Here is a 15,896-nt window from a genome sequence, read left to right as displayed (position 1 = left end):
TAGAGAGAAAGGAGGAAAGTGTAGAAAAGGTGTTGGTGGTAAAGGGAAAAGAAAGCAAACCTGTAGGAGTGCAGAGGGAGATGGAGAAAACAAGAGTAGATTGGGGGGATAGGGTAGAGAGTGAAATGGGAGGTGTAAGTCAGGGAACTGGCCGTGGTAAGGTTAAAAAGCAAGAAAAGAGAAAGGAACAGGAAGTGGAGGTGGCAATGGAAGAAAATATAGTTGTTTTTCAACAACCTATGTTTATAAAGAATGCAGAATATTTTAACCGGTTGTACCGTAAGTTGTATGATGAGAAACGTTTGGACTATCTTATAGAGAATGTTAGGAAAGAACTAATAAGAGATAAAAATGTTTTTTGTGTGAAATATAGAATACCAGATGGTGTATCGAAACAAGTTTTTTCAGCATCAAGGTTTGAAGATTTGTCCCTTAAGGTTCTGAGTTGGGTTGGGGTTCATGCTTTTGATAATGGTTACAAGTATTTTACTTGATGTTATTACTGTTGTTAATACAGTTATAATTTAATTTTTATTTTTTTGGCATCCATTCAGGTTCTGAAACATTTCTTTCTTTGTAAGTATTGTTGTATTTTTGTAATTTTTTTTTCTGACATTAAAAGTACCAAAACCTGATGATGATTTAAGTTGGAGTCCACGTCTTGTCTCCCTTTGGGGAGAAGAGGACTGTGGAGTGGACTTTAATTTTAACCTGAATAGGTTCTAAAAAAAAAAAAAAAAAAAAAAAATCTGTTCTTATCAGTTTAATATCTGATACGTCCCCTATCTGGGGACCATATATTAAATGGATTTTTAGAACAGGGAGATGGAAAAAGAGCTTGCTCTGTCCACTCCACGCATTGACCTGGTATTGCAGTATCTCCAGGACCGGTGCACCCCTTCTTTAATGCAGTTTCTAAAATCAGAAAGAATTGAATTCAATGTTTTTTGTTCATTTTGCTTGTTTGTCGGATTTTGGGATGGACTCTTTGGCTTTGCTTTTCTTCTCCTCATTGGATTTTTCATGTTCAAAGTTGCAGAAGCCAGATTACAAGCTCATTTTGGTTCAACTTCAGCAACTGTGCATTGCATTGCCATGTAATGTGATGCAATGCTATCTTTCTAGCTCTCCCTTTTTACTTCCTTTTGGATAAACAGACATATTAGGCAAGCATTTTGGAGCTTTCACCTAAATAACTACAGGTGGTGAGATAAGCTGCACAATATAATTGACCTTTCAGTATATTGTTGCACACACACCATCTATTTAGCAAATGCCCTTGTTATCAACAGCAGCCTTTTAAACTCACCTGAGCTAACAGGTATGTGCGCTGGTTACTCTGCTGCGCTTAAAATTTCTTTTTTGGTTTGCTACAATGCCTTTTCTGAAACGTTGTCTCCTTCTGCTGGAACACTGACTTCTTTCATTTAATGCCTGCAGACTATAAAAGAGAACCCAACCCAAAAAGTTTGGTTGATTAGTCTGTGGCATTCTGTTAAACTGTTGCTTATGGCGGTCTCTGTGAGCTTCTCAGCGACATTCAGCCAGCCAGGTATCCTGCCTGCAGTAGATGGAATGTGGCAATGGAACGCTGGCTGCGCGTGTCATAATAGGCTCTGAGCCTTTATATACCTGTGCACAGCAGCAGCCACCTTCAGTCTGCTGCTGGACAGCCAGCAGCAGCAGCAGCAGGAGAGGTATGTAATCAGGAGCCCTCCTGCTAAGGGTAGACAGCTGCTCGTTCCACCCCACCCACCGCCTTAATTGGTTCTCCTCCCTTCCAACGGTGTTGAGGCGGGTGGGAACAGCAGGGGGTGAAGGTGCTGTGTTTAAAGAGGTGGAGTTATGCAGATCTAAAACGCGTGGATTGCAGCAGCAGCAAGCCGAAAAGTGCAGGCATGTAAGGGATCTAGAGGTTGACAACATGTCTTCTTAACGGGAGTCCAGGAGCTCATCTCCACAAATGGACTTTTCAGGATCCTTGGGTGGCTCCGTAGTTTGAAACCAATTCTGGTTATCGCTTCTCGGCCTTTTGGCTGCGATCTGTAGTGGGTTGCGTCATTTGGCCAAGGTGATCTAGGTGGATCTTTGCACTCGGCCTTCTGGATCTTGGTCCAGCTGCTGCTATTGGGTGTGGAGCAAAGTCTAGATTTACCTTTTCTTCCTGGAGGACGGTTCTTTTTCGTGGTGTGGAGGTCGGTAGGACGAAGAGGATTGAAATCCGGGTGGAGCTGCGATCTGCTGTGTCGTTTTTTTTCCTGATCATCTGTGGAAAAAGAAGGAGGAAAAGAATATGGAATCGAAGAGGCCATTTGGAGGTAGGAGGGAAAATCGGGAGAACAATTCCAATGACTATTTTTCAGAGGATTATCCTTTGAAGGATACACTCCGTTTGTTGGTGGCTCCTGGTTATCGGCAGGAAAAGGATTCCGAGTTTATCTTCAGAGAGATTTGTAAATTTCTGAAGATTGAAAAGGAGGAACTTTTTTGTTTTCAATCCTTTTTTTCGAGAGGGATATATGATTTAACTTTAATGGGGAACTCTCAGTGTGAAAGAGCCTATACTCTCTATGAAGTTAATAGGGAGAACGAGCTTTTTGTTGGAGTGAGAGTGATTCCCTCCTTTCAGTTCTCCATGAAACTGCTAACAATACATTTGTTCAGTCCATTTGTTACTGATAGTGAAGTAATAAACTATCTAAGTGCATATTGTGAGAAAGTTATCCCAAGAAAACGTGGGGAAACTAGGTTCGGAGTGTGGAACGGAAAAAGGGTTTTTCTGGTAGCCTTCAAGAAGGACCCAGAAGAAGAAGGTGGGGTACTTAGACCACCACCAAATGTCTATGTTAATCGTAGCCGTGGATATCTGTTTTTTTCGGGTATGCCTAATTACTGTTATGGGTGCCGTAAATATGGACATTTGGATATTGTGTGCAAAAAGTGTTGTAGGTGTCCCGGTTCAGCTCATCAGGAGGATGCATGTCCAAATAAGAAGAAAGGAGGCGAGGAGGAGATGGATACTTCATCAGAACATCGGCAGAATGAAGCCGAGGATGGTGAGGAAGCAAGTGAAAAGAGAACTGATGAGCAGGAAATGGAGGAGGTGAGAAAAGTAAAGAAGAAGAAAACACCGGAAGAAGAGAAGAGAAAGAAAGAAGAGAGAGGGAGGAGGTCGGAGGAGGATGAGAAAAGAAAGATGGAAGAAAGGAAGAAGGAGAAGGAGTTAGAAGAAGATAAGAACAGAGAAGAGCAGAAGAAAGAAGGTCGGGAGAAGGAAGAGCAGAAGAAAGAAGAAAAGAAGAAAAGAAGAATGAAGAACGGAGGATTGAAGAATTGAAGTCTGTGCTGGTGGGTGTGGGACAATTAATGCAGAAAGTCCCTCCACCAAGCAAAGAGAGTAATATAAAAGAACAAGGGGGTGAAGTAAAAAAGGGAGGCGCAGGGGGAAAGGTGGTGGTAGTGAAAAGTCAAAGCCTGCCTGTAATAGGGCCTTCCCCTAGGGAGTTTTTATCTCAGAGTATACCCTGTGGTCAGGAAAGGATGGATTCATCAAAAATTTTGAAAAGAAGTGTAGATGATAAAGAGCGTGGTGTAGGGCCATGTGTAGTAAAAGTATTTGCTTGTGAAAAGGATTTTGACATTTCCAGTACATCAGAGTCGGAAGGGCTGAGTATCGATGAAAGTGCTTTGCAATCCGATGAGGGCGGGGGAGATAGCCCGGTGCCAGTCACTAAAAGATGATCAGGGCAGCTTCCCTGAATGTTCAGGGTTTCAATGACTTATATAAAAGAACTGTGATTTATGACTATTTTAATAATGAAAATTTTGATTTTGTATTTCTTCAAGAATGTAATTTGTCAAAGAAGTTAAATTATGATTTTTTACGGGGTATATGGAAGGGTAATTTATGTTTTTCAGGCGGGAATGAATTCAGAAGTGATGGGGTTGGTTTTATATGTTCCAAGGAATGGGAGATTACCAACTACGAAGAAATATACCCTGGTAGGATTCTAAGAGTGGATGTAGAAAGGAATGGGAAGAAATATAGATGTTTTAATATTTATGCCAATACAGAAAAAGTTTTAAGGTTACATTTGTTTGAAATTTTGCAGCTTTTTATCCCAGGTGTAGTTCCAGTAATTTTAGGGGGAGATTTTAATTGTCAACTAAATAATGTAAAAGATGGTTCGGTTTCTTGTCTCAAGGGTATTTTATCTTCTTTTAACCTAAAAGATGCTTGGTGGTTGGACGGGCAGAAGAAGGAGTATGAAATTACTTGGGAAGGAAGAGGTTGTTCCTCGAGAATAGATTATTTGTTTATATCCAAGGATTTTACTTGTTCTAATTTTAAAACGCATAAAGCACCTTTTTCTGATCATAGAATAATTGAATGTACACTGATGGTAGAGGCGGATGAGGGAAAAAGGCCGTCTCATTGGAAACTGAATGTATCATTGTTACAGCATAAGGAGGTAAGGGAGGATTTTAAATTTTTCTTTGAGAAACTGAAATTAGAAAAGAAATGTTTTGACTCTACTTTTAAATGGTGGGACTACATGAAAAAGGAAGTTAAATTATTCTTTATGGAAGTAGGCAAGAGGAAAGCTGCGGATAAGCGACAGTCATACAATAACCTTAATGCAAATCTACAGTGTCTGTATCAGTTTAGGAATAATGGAGTTAATGTGGAGGAGGAAATTATGGTGACGAAGGAAAAAATTCAAAAATGTCTGAGAGAAAAAGGAAAAGAAATTATCTTTAATTCTCGTGTGAAGGTGTTGGAGGAAGACGAGAAATGTACTAAATTCTTTTTTAAAAAAATCTGTGAGAAAAAGGCCTTTATGGGGGTTTTAGAGGGGGAAAGGAGTTTGGAGGGGAAAAAGATGAAAGTGAAAGAATTTTATGATAACCTGTTTTCAGCAAAAAATACAGATAGGTCTTTGAAGGAGCATTTTTTAGGAGGGTTGGATAAGTGTTTTACTAAGGAAAATAAATTATTATTATCAGAGGGTATTTCAAAAGAAGAAGTTTTTAATACAGTTAATACATTGCAAAACGGTAAGACACCAGGGTCGGATGGGTTACCCATTGAGTTTTATAAAATATTATGGGATATTGTGGGGAATGAATTTTATGAAATGTTTTTAAAAGTTGAGTCTTTATGTCGTGTCCCGGAGTCATGGTTGGAGGGGGTAATTGTTTTATTATACAAAAGAGGTGATAGAGAATTGCTAAAAAACTGGAGACCGATTACTCTTTTAAATACAGATTATAAAGTTTATGCGAAGCTGTTGGCAAATAGATTAAAGAAAGTGGTGAGTTCGGTGATAGATATAGACCAAACGTGTGCAGTTCCAACGCGGAAGATCAGTGACTCGTTGATTTTAATTAGAGACATAATATGGGATGTTTCCGATAGAAGACAGAAGATGGCGTTAATTACTCTGGATTTTGAAAAGGCTTATGATAGAGTCGCCCATGATTTTTTATTCGATGTTTTAAGGAGAATGGGTTGCCCGGATGATTTTAGTAAACGTATTAAATCCTTGTATCAAGCATGTTTTAGTAAAGTATCTGTAAATGGGTTTTTATCTGGAAGTGTAAAGATTAATTGTGGGGTGAAACAGGGATGCCCCTTATCCCCTATTCTTTTTATCTGTGCGATTGAGCCTCTTTTAACTGCTTTTAGGAAAGACAAAGTGATTAATGGTTTTTTTATTCCTGGGAGTTGGGGAGAGCAGGTTAAAGTGGTGGCTTTTATGGATGATGTGACTGTTTTTGTAAAAGATTTAAGAAGTATGAATAGGGTTTTAAGAACGGTTGAATGGTTTGGGGCGGCATCAGGTTTTAAGATCAATTTGGAGAAATCTGGTGTTTTAACGATGGGCGGTTTTATCTTAGAATCCGATTGTAAATTATTGAGAGTCTTTGAAGCAAAGATTTTAGGCATCTATTTTTCGGAAGAGTGTGGAAATGTAAAAAATTGGGAATCACTGTTGGAGAGGGTTAGGAAAAAGGTGTCTTTTTGGAATCTGAGAGAGCTAACGTTGGAAGGGAAGATTTTAATTATCAAGCAGGTTTTACTCCCAATGATTTTATATGTTGCAACCATTTTTATTCCACCTGTCAATGCGATGAAAAAAATTATTAAAGTATGTTTTAATTTTTTATGGAGATCAAAAATGGAAAGGGTTAAGCGCGAAGAATTGTATAAGCCAAAAAAGAAAGGTGGTAAAGGTTATCCTGATATCAAAGCCTTTTTATATGCAAAGTATATGGCAAACTGCATAAATATTTTATTAGGGTCAGAATCGAAGCTTAAAGCCTTTTCTATTTATAATTTGGGTTTCTATATAAGAAAATATAAGTGGGTGGACATGAGATTGAATAGACCTTATAGATTTTTACCCCCAAGTAACTATGTTGTGCTGGAAAAGATTTTGAGAGATTATGATCTAAAAGGTTTTGATCTTAAGGTACTGAGGTGTCATAAAAAGATATTACAAGTCTTGGAAGGAAGGTTAAACATTAGTCCAGTGGAGCACTTTATGCCAAAGATAGTGGACAGGATTTGGCTGAATGTAAACTATGTGTTCTTATCAAATGAACATAAAGATTTGTTATGGTGTATAATAAAGGATTGCTTACCGACACGAGAATTTCAGCATAGACGTGGTCTTGTTCGTTTTGAAAAATGTCCAAGACAGAGATGTGGAGGTAGTGAGACTCCTATGCACGTATTCTGGAATTGCGAGTTTGCACAAAAAGTCTGGAGGAAAATGTGCAATCTGATTAAAGCTGTGAGTAATGTTAATTTTTTAGATTTTAACAGGGTGTTCTATGGGATGGGTGTAAAGGAAGAAGATTTTAAGGTGGTGTGGGTGATTATAACATGTGTAAAGATGGCAATTTGGAAGGTGAGAAACATTTTGATTTTTAAACATAATGAAGTGTCTGTTGAACAGTGTATTAAGTTGTGTCTAAGTTATTTATTTATGTATTTTTGGAAGGACAAAATGGTTTTGGGCATAAGAAAAGCAGATGTATTGTGGAAGCAAAATGAATGGAATATACTTACTGTGTAGCCTTTGTTGTCATTGAAAATCTTTTTCTGGAAAAATACAAATATTAATTACAGGAAAAAAAAAAAAAAGTTAAAAAGAAAGTTAAGAAAAAGGAAAGAAGGAAATATATATGTATATATATATATATATATATATATATATAAAAAAAAAAAAAAAAAAAAAAACACGATGATGGATAAAAAAAAAAAAAAAAAAAAATCTGTTCTTATCAGTTTAATATCTGATACGTCCCCTATCTGGGGACCATATATTAAATGGATTTTTAGAACAGGGAGATGGAAAAAGAGCTTGCTCTGTCCACTCCACGCATTGACCTGGTATTGCAGTTTCTCCAGGACCGGTGCACCCCTTCTTTAATGCAGTTTCTAAAATCAGAAAGAATTGAATTCAATGTTTTTTGTTCATTTTGCTTGTTTGTCGGATTTTGGGATGGACTCTTTGGCTTTGCTTTTCTTCTCCTCATTGGATTTTTCATGTTCAAAGTTGCAGAAGCCAGATTACAAGCTCATTTTGGTTCAACTTCAGCAACTGTGCATTGCATTGCCATGTAATGTGATGCAATGCTATCTTTCTAGCTCTCCCTTTTTACTTCCTTTTGGATAAACAGACATATTAGGCAAGCATTTTGGAGCTTTCACCTAAATAACTACAGGTGGTGAGATAAGCTGCACAATATAATTGACCTTTCAGTATATTGTTGCACACACACCATCTATTTAGCAAATGCCCTTGTTATCAACAGCAGCCTTTTAAACTCACCTGAGCTAACAGGTATGTGCGCTGGTTACTCTGCTGCGCTTAAAATTTCTTTTTTGGTTTGCTACAATGCCTTTTCTGAAACGTTGTCTCCTTCTGCTGGAACACTGACTTCTTTCATTTAATGCCTGCAGACTATAAAAGAGAACCCAACCCAAAAAGTTTGGTTGATTAGTCTGTGGCATTCTGTTAAACTGTTGCTTATGGCGGTCTCTGTGAGCTTCTCAGCGACATTCAGCCAGCCAGGTATCCTGCCTGCAGTAGATGGAATGTGGCAATGGAACGCTGGCTGCGCGTGTCATAATAGGCTCTGAGCCTTTATATACCTGTGCACAGCAGCAGCCACCTTCAGTCTGCTGCTGGACAGCCAGCAGCAGCAGCAGCAGGAGAGGTATGTAATCAGGAGCCCTCCTGCTAAGGGTAGACAGCTGCTCGTTCCACCCCACCCCCCGCCTTAATTGGTTCTCCTCCCTTCCAACAGTGTTGAGGCGGGTGGGAACAGCAGGGGGTGAAGGTGCTGTGTTTAAAGAGGTGGAGTTATGCAGATCTAAAACGCGTGGATTGCAGCAGCAGCAAGCCGAAAAGTGCAGGCATGTAAGGGATCTAGAGGTTGACAACATGTCTTCTTAACGGGAGTCCAGGAGCTCATCTCCACAAATGGACTTTTCAGGATCCTTGGGTGGCTCCGTAGTTTGAAACCAATTCTGGTTATCGCTTCTCGGCCTTTTGGCTAAGATCAAGTGTAGTATCTGTTCTTATCAGTTTAATATCTGATACGTCCCCTATCTGGGGACCATATATTAAATGGATTTTTAGAACAGGGAGATGGAAAAAGAGCTTGCTCTGTCCACTCCACGCATTGACCTGGTATTGCAGTATCTCCAGGACCGGTGCACCCCTTCTTTAATGCAGTTTCTAAAATCAGAAAGAATTGAATTCAATGTTTTTTGTTCATTTTGCTTGTTTGTCGGATTTTGGGATGGACTCTTTGGCTTTGCTTTTCTTCTCCTCATTGGATTTTTCATGTTCAAAGTTGCAGAAGCCAGATTACAAGCTCATTTTGGTTCAACTTCAGCAACTGTGCATTGCATTGCCATGTAATGTGATGCAATGCTATCTTTCTAGCTCTCCCTTTTTACTTCCTTTTGGATAAACAGACATATTAGGCAAGCATTTTGGAGCTTTCACCTAAATAACTACAGGTGGTGAGATAAGCTGCACAATATAATTGACCTTTCAGTATATTGTTGCACACACACCATCTATTTAGCAAATGCCCTTGTTATCAACAGCAGCCTTTTAAACTCACCTGAGCTAACAGGTATGTGCGCTGGTTACTCTGCTGCGCTTAAAATTTCTTTTTTGGTTTGCTACAATGCCTTTTCTGAAACGTTGTCTCCTTCTGCTGGAACACTGACTTCTTTCATTTAATGCCTGCAGACTATAAAAAAGAACCCAACCCAAAAAGTTTGGTTGATTAGTCTGTGGCATTCTGTTAAACTGTTGCTTATGGCGGTCTCTGTGAGCTTCTCAGCGACATTCAGCCAGCCAGGTATCCTGCCTGCAGTAGATGGAATGTGGCAATGGAACGCTGGCTGCGCGTGTCATAATAGGCTCTGAGCCTTTATATACCTGTGCACAGCAGCAGCCACCTTCAGTCTGCTGCTGGACAGCCAGCAGCAGCAGCAGCAGGAGAGGTATGTAATCAGGAGCCCTCCTGCTAAGGGTAGACAGCTGCTCGTTCCACCCCACCCCCCGCCTTAATTGGTTCTCCTCCCTTCCAACGGTGTTGAGGCGGGTGGGAACAGCAGGGGGTGAAGGTGCTGTGTTTAAAGAGGTGGAGTTATGCAGATCTAAAACGCGTGGATTGCAGCAGCAGCAAGCCGAAAAGTGCAGGCATGTAAGGGATCTAGAGGTTGACAACATGTCTTCTTAACGGGAGTCCAGGAGCTCATCTCCACAAATGGACTTTTCAGGATCCTTGGGTGGCTCCGTAGTTTGAAACCAATTCTGGTTATCGCTTCTCGGCCTTTTGGCTAAGATCAAGTGTAGTATCTGTTCTTATCAGTTTAATATCTGATACGTCCCCTATCTGGGGACCATATATTAAATGGATTTTTAGAACAGGGAGATGGAAAAAGAGCTTGCTCTGTCCACTCCACGCATTGACCTGGTATTGCAGTATCTCCAGGACCGGTGCACCCCTTCTTTAATGCAGTTTCTAAAATCAGAAAGAATTGAATTCAATGTTTTTTGTTCATTTTGCTTGTTTGTCGGATTTTGGGATGGACTCTTTGGCTTTGCTTTTCTTCTCCTCATTGGATTTTTCATGTTCAAAGTTGCAGAAGCCAGATTACAAGCTCATTTTGGTTCAACTTCAGCAACTGTGCATTGCATTGCCATGTAATGTGATGCAATGCTATCTTTCTAGCTCTCCCTTTTTACTTCCTTTTGGATAAACAGACATATTAGGCAAGCATTTTGGAGCTTTCACCTAAATAACTACAGGTGGTGAGATAAGCTGCACAATATAATTGACCTTTCAGTATATTGTTGCACACACACCATCTATTTAGCAAATGCCCTTGTTATCAACAGCAGCCTTTTAAACTCACCTGAGCTAACAGGTATGTGCGCTGGTTACTCTGCTGCGCTTAAAATTTCTTTTTTGGTTTGCTACAATGCCTTTTCTGAAACGTTGTCTCCTTCTGCTGGAACACTGACTTCTTTCATTTAATGCCTGCAGACTATAAAAGAGAACCCAACCCAAAAAGTTTGGTTGATTAGTCTGTGGCATTCTGTTAAACTGTTGCTTATGGCGGTCTCTGTGAGCTTCTCAGCGACATTCAGCCAGCCAGGTATCCTGCCTGCAGTAGATGGAATGTGGCAATGGAACGCTGGCTGCGCGTGTCATAATAGGCTCTGAGCCTTTATATACCTGTGCACAGCAGCAGCCACCTTCAGTCTGCTGCTGGACAGCCAGCAGCAGCAGCAGCAGGAGAGGTATGTAATCAGGAGCCCTCCTGCTAAGGGTAGACAGCTGCTCGTTCCACCCCACCCCCCGCCTTAATTGGTTCTCCTCCCTTCCAACGGTGTTGAGGCGGGTGGGAACAGCAGGGGGTGAAGGTGCTGTGTTTAAAGAGGTGGAGTTATGCAGATCTAAAACGCGTGGATTGCAGCAGCAGCAAGCCGAAAAGTGCAGGCATGTAAGGGATCTAGAGGTTGACAACATGTCTTCTTAACGGGAGTCCAGGAGCTCATCTCCACAAATGGACTTTTCAGGATCCTTGGGTGGCTCCGTAGTTTGAAACCAATTCTGGTTATCGCTTCTCGGCCTTTTGGCTAAGATCAAGTGTAGTATCTGTTCTTATCAGTTTAATATCTGATACGTCCCCTATCTGGGGACCATATATTAAATGGATTTTTAGAACAGGGAGATGGAAAAAGAGCTTGCTCTGTCCACTCCACGCATTGACCTGGTATTGCAGTATCTCCAGGACCGGTGCACCCCTTCTTTAATGCAGTTTCTAAAATCAGAAAGAATTGAATTCAATGTTTTTTGTTCATTTTGCTTGTTTGTCGGATTTTGGGATGGACTCTTTGGCTTTGCTTTTCTTCTCCTCATTGGATTTTTCATGTTCAAAGTTGCAGAAGCCAGATTACAAGCTCATTTTGGTTCAACTTCAGCAACTGTGCATTGCATTGCCATGTAATGTGATGCAATGCTATCTTTCTAGCTCTCCCTTTTTACTTCCTTTTGGATAAACAGACATATTAGGCAAGCATTTTGGAGCTTTCACCTAAATAACTACAGGTGGTGAGATAAGCTGCACAATATAATTGACCTTTCAGTATATTGTTGCACACACACCATCTATTTAGCAAATGCCCTTGTTATCAACAGCAGCCTTTTAAACTCACCTGAGCTAACAGGTATGTGCGCTGGTTACTCTGCTGCGCTTAAAATTTCTTTTTTGGTTTGCTACAATGCCTTTTCTGAAACGTTGTCTCCTTCTGCTGGAACACTGACTTCTTTCATTTAATGCCTGCAGACTATAAAAAAGAACCCAACCCAAAAAGTTTGGTTGATTAGTCTGTGGCATTCTGTTAAACTGTTGCTTATGGCGGTCTCTGTGAGCTTCTCAGCGACATTCAGCCAGCCAGGTATCCTGCCTGCAGTAGATGGAATGTGGCAATGGAACGCTGGCTGCGCGTGTCATAATAGGCTCTGAGCCTTTATATACCTGTGCACAGCAGCAGCCACCTTCAGTCTGCTGCTGGACAGCCAGCAGCAGCAGCAGCAGGAGAGGTATGTAATCAGGAGCCCTCCTGCTAAGGGTAGACAGCTGCTCGTTCCACCCCACCCCCCGCCTTAATTGGTTCTCCTCCCTTCCAACGGTGTTGAGGCGGGTGGGAACAGCAGGGGGTGAAGGTGCTGTGTTTAAAGAGGTGGAGTTATGCAGATCTAAAACGCGTGGATTGCAGCAGCAGCATGCCGAAAAGTGCAGGCATGTAAGGGATCTAGAGGTTGACAACATGTCTTCTTAACGGGAGTCCAGGAGCTCATCTCCACAAATGGACTTTTCAGGATCCTTGGGTGGCTCCGTAGTTTGAAACCAATTCTGGTTATCGCTTCTCGGCCTTTTGGCTAAGATCAAGTGTAGTATCTGTTCTTATCAGTTTAATATCTGATACGTCCCCTATCTGGGGACCATATATTAAATGGATTTTTAGAACAGGGAGATGGAAAAAGAGCTTGCTCTGTCCACTCCACGCATTGACCTGGTATTGCAGTATCTCCAGGACCGGTGCACCCCTTCTTTAATGCAGTTTCTAAAATCAGAAAGAATTGAATTCAATGTTTTTTGTTCATTTTGCTTGTTTGTCGGATTTTGGGATGGACTCTTTGGCTTTGCTTTTCTTCTCCTCATTGGATTTTTCATGTTCAAAGTTGCAGAAGCCAGATTACAAGCTCATTTTGGTTCAACTTCAGCAACTGTGCATTGCATTGCCATGTAATGTGATGCAATGCTATCTTTCTAGCTCTCCCTTTTTACTTCCTTTTGGATAAACAGACATATTAGGCAAGCATTTTGGAGCTTTCACCTAAATAACTACAGGTGGTGAGATAAGCTGCACAATATAATTGACCTTTCAGTATATTGTTGCACACACACCATCTATTTAGCAAATGCCCTTGTTATCAACAGCAGCCTTTTAAACTCACCTGAGCTAACAGGTATGTGCGCTGGTTACTCTGCTGCGCTTAAAATTTCTTTTTTGGTTTGCTACAATGCCTTTTCTGAAACGTTGTCTCCTTCTGCTGGAACACTGACTTCTTTCATTTAATGCCTGCAGACTATAAAAGAGAACCCAACCCAAAAAGTTTGGTTGATTAGTCTGTGGCATTCTGTTAAACTGTTGCTTATGGCGGTCTCTGTGAGCTTCTCAGCGACATTCAGCCAGCCAGGTATCCTGCCTGCAGTAGATGGAATGTGGCAATGGAACGCTGGCTGCGCGTGTCATAATAGGCTCTGAGCCTTTATATACCTGTGCACAGCAGTAGCCACCTTCAGTCTGCTGCTGGACAGCCAGCAGCAGCAGCAGCAGGAGAGGTATGTAATCAGGAGCCCTCCTGCTAAGGGTAGACAGCTGCTCGTTCCACCCCACCCCCCGCCTTAATTGGTTCTCCTCCCTTCCAACGGTGTTGAGGCGGGTGGGAACAGCAGGGGGTGAAGGTGCTGTGTTTAAAGAGGTGGAGTTATGCAGATCTAAAACGCGTGGATTGCAGCAGCAGCAAGCCGAAAAGTGCAGGCATGTAAGGGATCTAGAGGTTGACAACATGTCTTCTTAACGGGAGTCCAGGAGCTCATCTCCACAAATGGACTTTTCAGGATCCTTGGGTGGCTCCGTAGTTTGAAACCAATTCTGGTTATCGCTTCTCGGCCTTTTGGCTAAGATCAAGTGTAGTATCTGTTCTTATCAGTTTAATATCTGATACGTCCCCTATCTGGGGACCATATATTAAATGGATTTTTAGAACAGGGAGATGGAAAAAGAGCTTGCTCTGTCCACTCCACGCATTGACCTGGTATTGCAGTATCTCCAGGACCGGTGCACCCCTTCTTTAATGCAGTTTCTAAAATCAGAAAGAATTGAATTCAATGTTTTTTGTTCATTTTGCTTGTTTGTCGGATTTTGGGATGGACTCTTTGGCTTTGCTTTTCTTCTCCTCATTGGATTTTTCATGTTCAAAGTTGCAGAAGCCAGATTACAAGCTCATTTTGGTTCAACTTCAGCAACTGTGCATTGCATTGCCATGTAATGTGATGCAATGCTATCTTTCTAGCTCTCCCTTTTTACTTCCTTTTGGATAAACAGACATATTAGGCAAGCATTTTGGAGCTTTCACCTAAATAACTACAGGTGGTGAGATAAGCTGCACAATATAATTGACCTTTCAGTATATTGTTGCACACACACCATCTATTTAGCAAATGCCCTTGTTATCAACAGCAGCCTTTTAAACTCACCTGAGCTAACAGGTATGTGCGCTGGTTACTCTGCTGCGCTTAAAATTTCTTTTTTGGTTTGCTACAATGCCTTTTCTGAAACGTTGTCTCCTACTGCTGGAACACTGACTTCTTTCATTTAATGCCTGCAGACTATAAAAGAGAACCCAACCCAAAAAGTTTGGTTGATTAGTCTGTGGCATTCTGTTAAACTGTTGCTTATGGCGGTCTCTGTGAGCTTCTCAGCGACATTCAGCCAGCCAGGTATCCTGCCTGCAGTAGATGGAATGTGGCAATGGAACGCTGGCTGCGCGTGTCATAATAGGCTCTGAGCCTTTATATACCTGTGCACAGCAGCAGCCACCTTCAGTCTGCTGCTGGACAGCCAGCAGCAGCAGGAGAGGTATGTAATCAGGAGCCCTCCTGCTAAGGGTAGACAGCTGCTCGTTCCACCCCACCCCCCGCCTTAATTGGTTCTCCTCCCTTCCAACGGTGTTGAGGCGGGTGGGAACAGCAGGGGGTGAAGGTGCTGTGTTTAAAGAGGTGGAGTTATGCAGATCTAAAACGCGTGGATTGCAGCAGCAGCAAGCCGAAAAGTGCAGGCATGTAAGGGATCTAGAGGTTGACAACATGTCTTCTTAACGGGAGTCCAGGAGCTCATCTCCACAAATGGACTTTTCAGGATCCTTGGGTGGCTCCGTAGTTTGAAACCAATTCTGGTTATCGCTTCTCGGCCTTTTGGCTAAGATCAAGTGTAGTATCTGTTCTTATCAGTTTAATATCTGATACGTCCCCTATCTGGGGACCATATATTAAATGGATTTTTAGAACAGGGAGATGGAAAAAGAGCTTGCTCTGTCCACTCCACGCATTGACCTGGTATTGCAGTATCTCCAGGACCGGTGCACCCCTTCTTTAATGCAGTTTCTAAAATCAGAAAGAATTGAATTCAATGTTTTTTGTTCATTTTGCTTGTTTGTCGGATTTTGGGATGGACTCTTTGGCTTTGCTTTTCTTCTCCTCATTGGATTTTTCATGTTCAAAGTTGCAGAAGCCAGATTACAAGCTCATTTTGGTTCAACTTCAGCAACTGTGCATTGCATTGCCATGTAATGTGATGCAATGCTATCTTTCTAGCTCTCCCTTTTTACTTCCTTTTGGATAAACAGACATATTAGGCAAGCATTTTGGAGCTTTCACCTAAATAACTACAGGTGGTGAGATAAGCTGCACAATATAATTGACCTTTCAGTATATTGTTGCACACACACCATCTATTTAGCAAATGCCCTTGTTATCAACAGCAGCCTTTTAAACTCACCTGAGCTAACAGGTATGTGCGCTGGTTACTCTGCTGCGCTTAAAATTTCTTTTTTGGTTTGCTACAATGCCTTTTCTGAAACGTTGTCTCCTTCTGCTGGAACACTGACTTCTTTCATTTAATGCCTGCAGACTATAAAAGAGAACCCAACCCAAAAAGTTTGGTTGATTAGTCTGTGGCATTCTGTTAAACTGTTGCTTATGGCGGTCTCTGTGAGCTTCT

The 15,896-nt window shown here is 41.4% G+C and overlaps 7 non-coding genes and 1 pseudogene across 7 annotated transcripts; all 8 read left to right on the top strand.

Moving 5' to 3' along the window:
• Positions 1–715: 715 nt before the first annotated feature.
• LOC141192153 (U2 spliceosomal RNA) lies at positions 716–901 on the top strand. The gene has a single exon (XR_012265835.1). It is a non-coding gene; the product is annotated as a U2 spliceosomal RNA (small nuclear RNA).
• A 6,355-nt stretch (positions 902–7,256) lies between these two features.
• Positions 7,257–7,436, top strand: LOC141192179 (U2 spliceosomal RNA; annotated as a pseudogene).
• Positions 7,437–8,551: 1,115 nt separating this feature from the next.
• Positions 8,552–8,742, top strand: LOC141191910 (U2 spliceosomal RNA). The gene has a single exon (XR_012265607.1). It is a non-coding gene; the product is annotated as a U2 spliceosomal RNA (small nuclear RNA).
• Positions 8,743–9,857: 1,115 nt separating this feature from the next.
• Positions 9,858–10,048, top strand: LOC141191909 (U2 spliceosomal RNA). Its single transcript, XR_012265606.1, has one exon. It is a non-coding gene; the product is annotated as a U2 spliceosomal RNA (small nuclear RNA).
• Positions 10,049–11,163: 1,115 nt separating this feature from the next.
• Positions 11,164–11,354, top strand: LOC141191908 (U2 spliceosomal RNA). Its single transcript, XR_012265605.1, has one exon. It is a non-coding gene; the product is annotated as a U2 spliceosomal RNA (small nuclear RNA).
• Positions 11,355–12,469: 1,115 nt separating this feature from the next.
• On the top strand, positions 12,470–12,660 carry LOC141191907 (U2 spliceosomal RNA). The gene has a single exon (XR_012265604.1). It is a non-coding gene; the product is annotated as a U2 spliceosomal RNA (small nuclear RNA).
• Positions 12,661–13,775: 1,115 nt separating this feature from the next.
• Positions 13,776–13,966, top strand: LOC141191906 (U2 spliceosomal RNA). Its single transcript, XR_012265603.1, has one exon. It is a non-coding gene; the product is annotated as a U2 spliceosomal RNA (small nuclear RNA).
• A 1,109-nt stretch (positions 13,967–15,075) lies between these two features.
• LOC141191905 (U2 spliceosomal RNA) lies at positions 15,076–15,266 on the top strand. Its single transcript, XR_012265602.1, has one exon. It is a non-coding gene; the product is annotated as a U2 spliceosomal RNA (small nuclear RNA).
• The last annotated feature ends 630 nt before the right edge of the window (positions 15,267–15,896 follow it).

The sequence above is a fragment of the Phyllobates terribilis genome, unplaced genomic scaffold, assembly GCF_046119375.1.
Source record: "Phyllobates terribilis strain yellow unplaced genomic scaffold, ASM4611937v1 Scaffold_52__1_contigs__length_9100884, whole genome shotgun sequence".
NCBI classification, from domain to species: domain Eukaryota; kingdom Metazoa; phylum Chordata; class Amphibia; order Anura; family Dendrobatidae; genus Phyllobates; species Phyllobates terribilis.
Note: the sequence above shows the minus strand (reverse complement) of the source record. Positions and strands in the feature narration are given on the sequence as shown.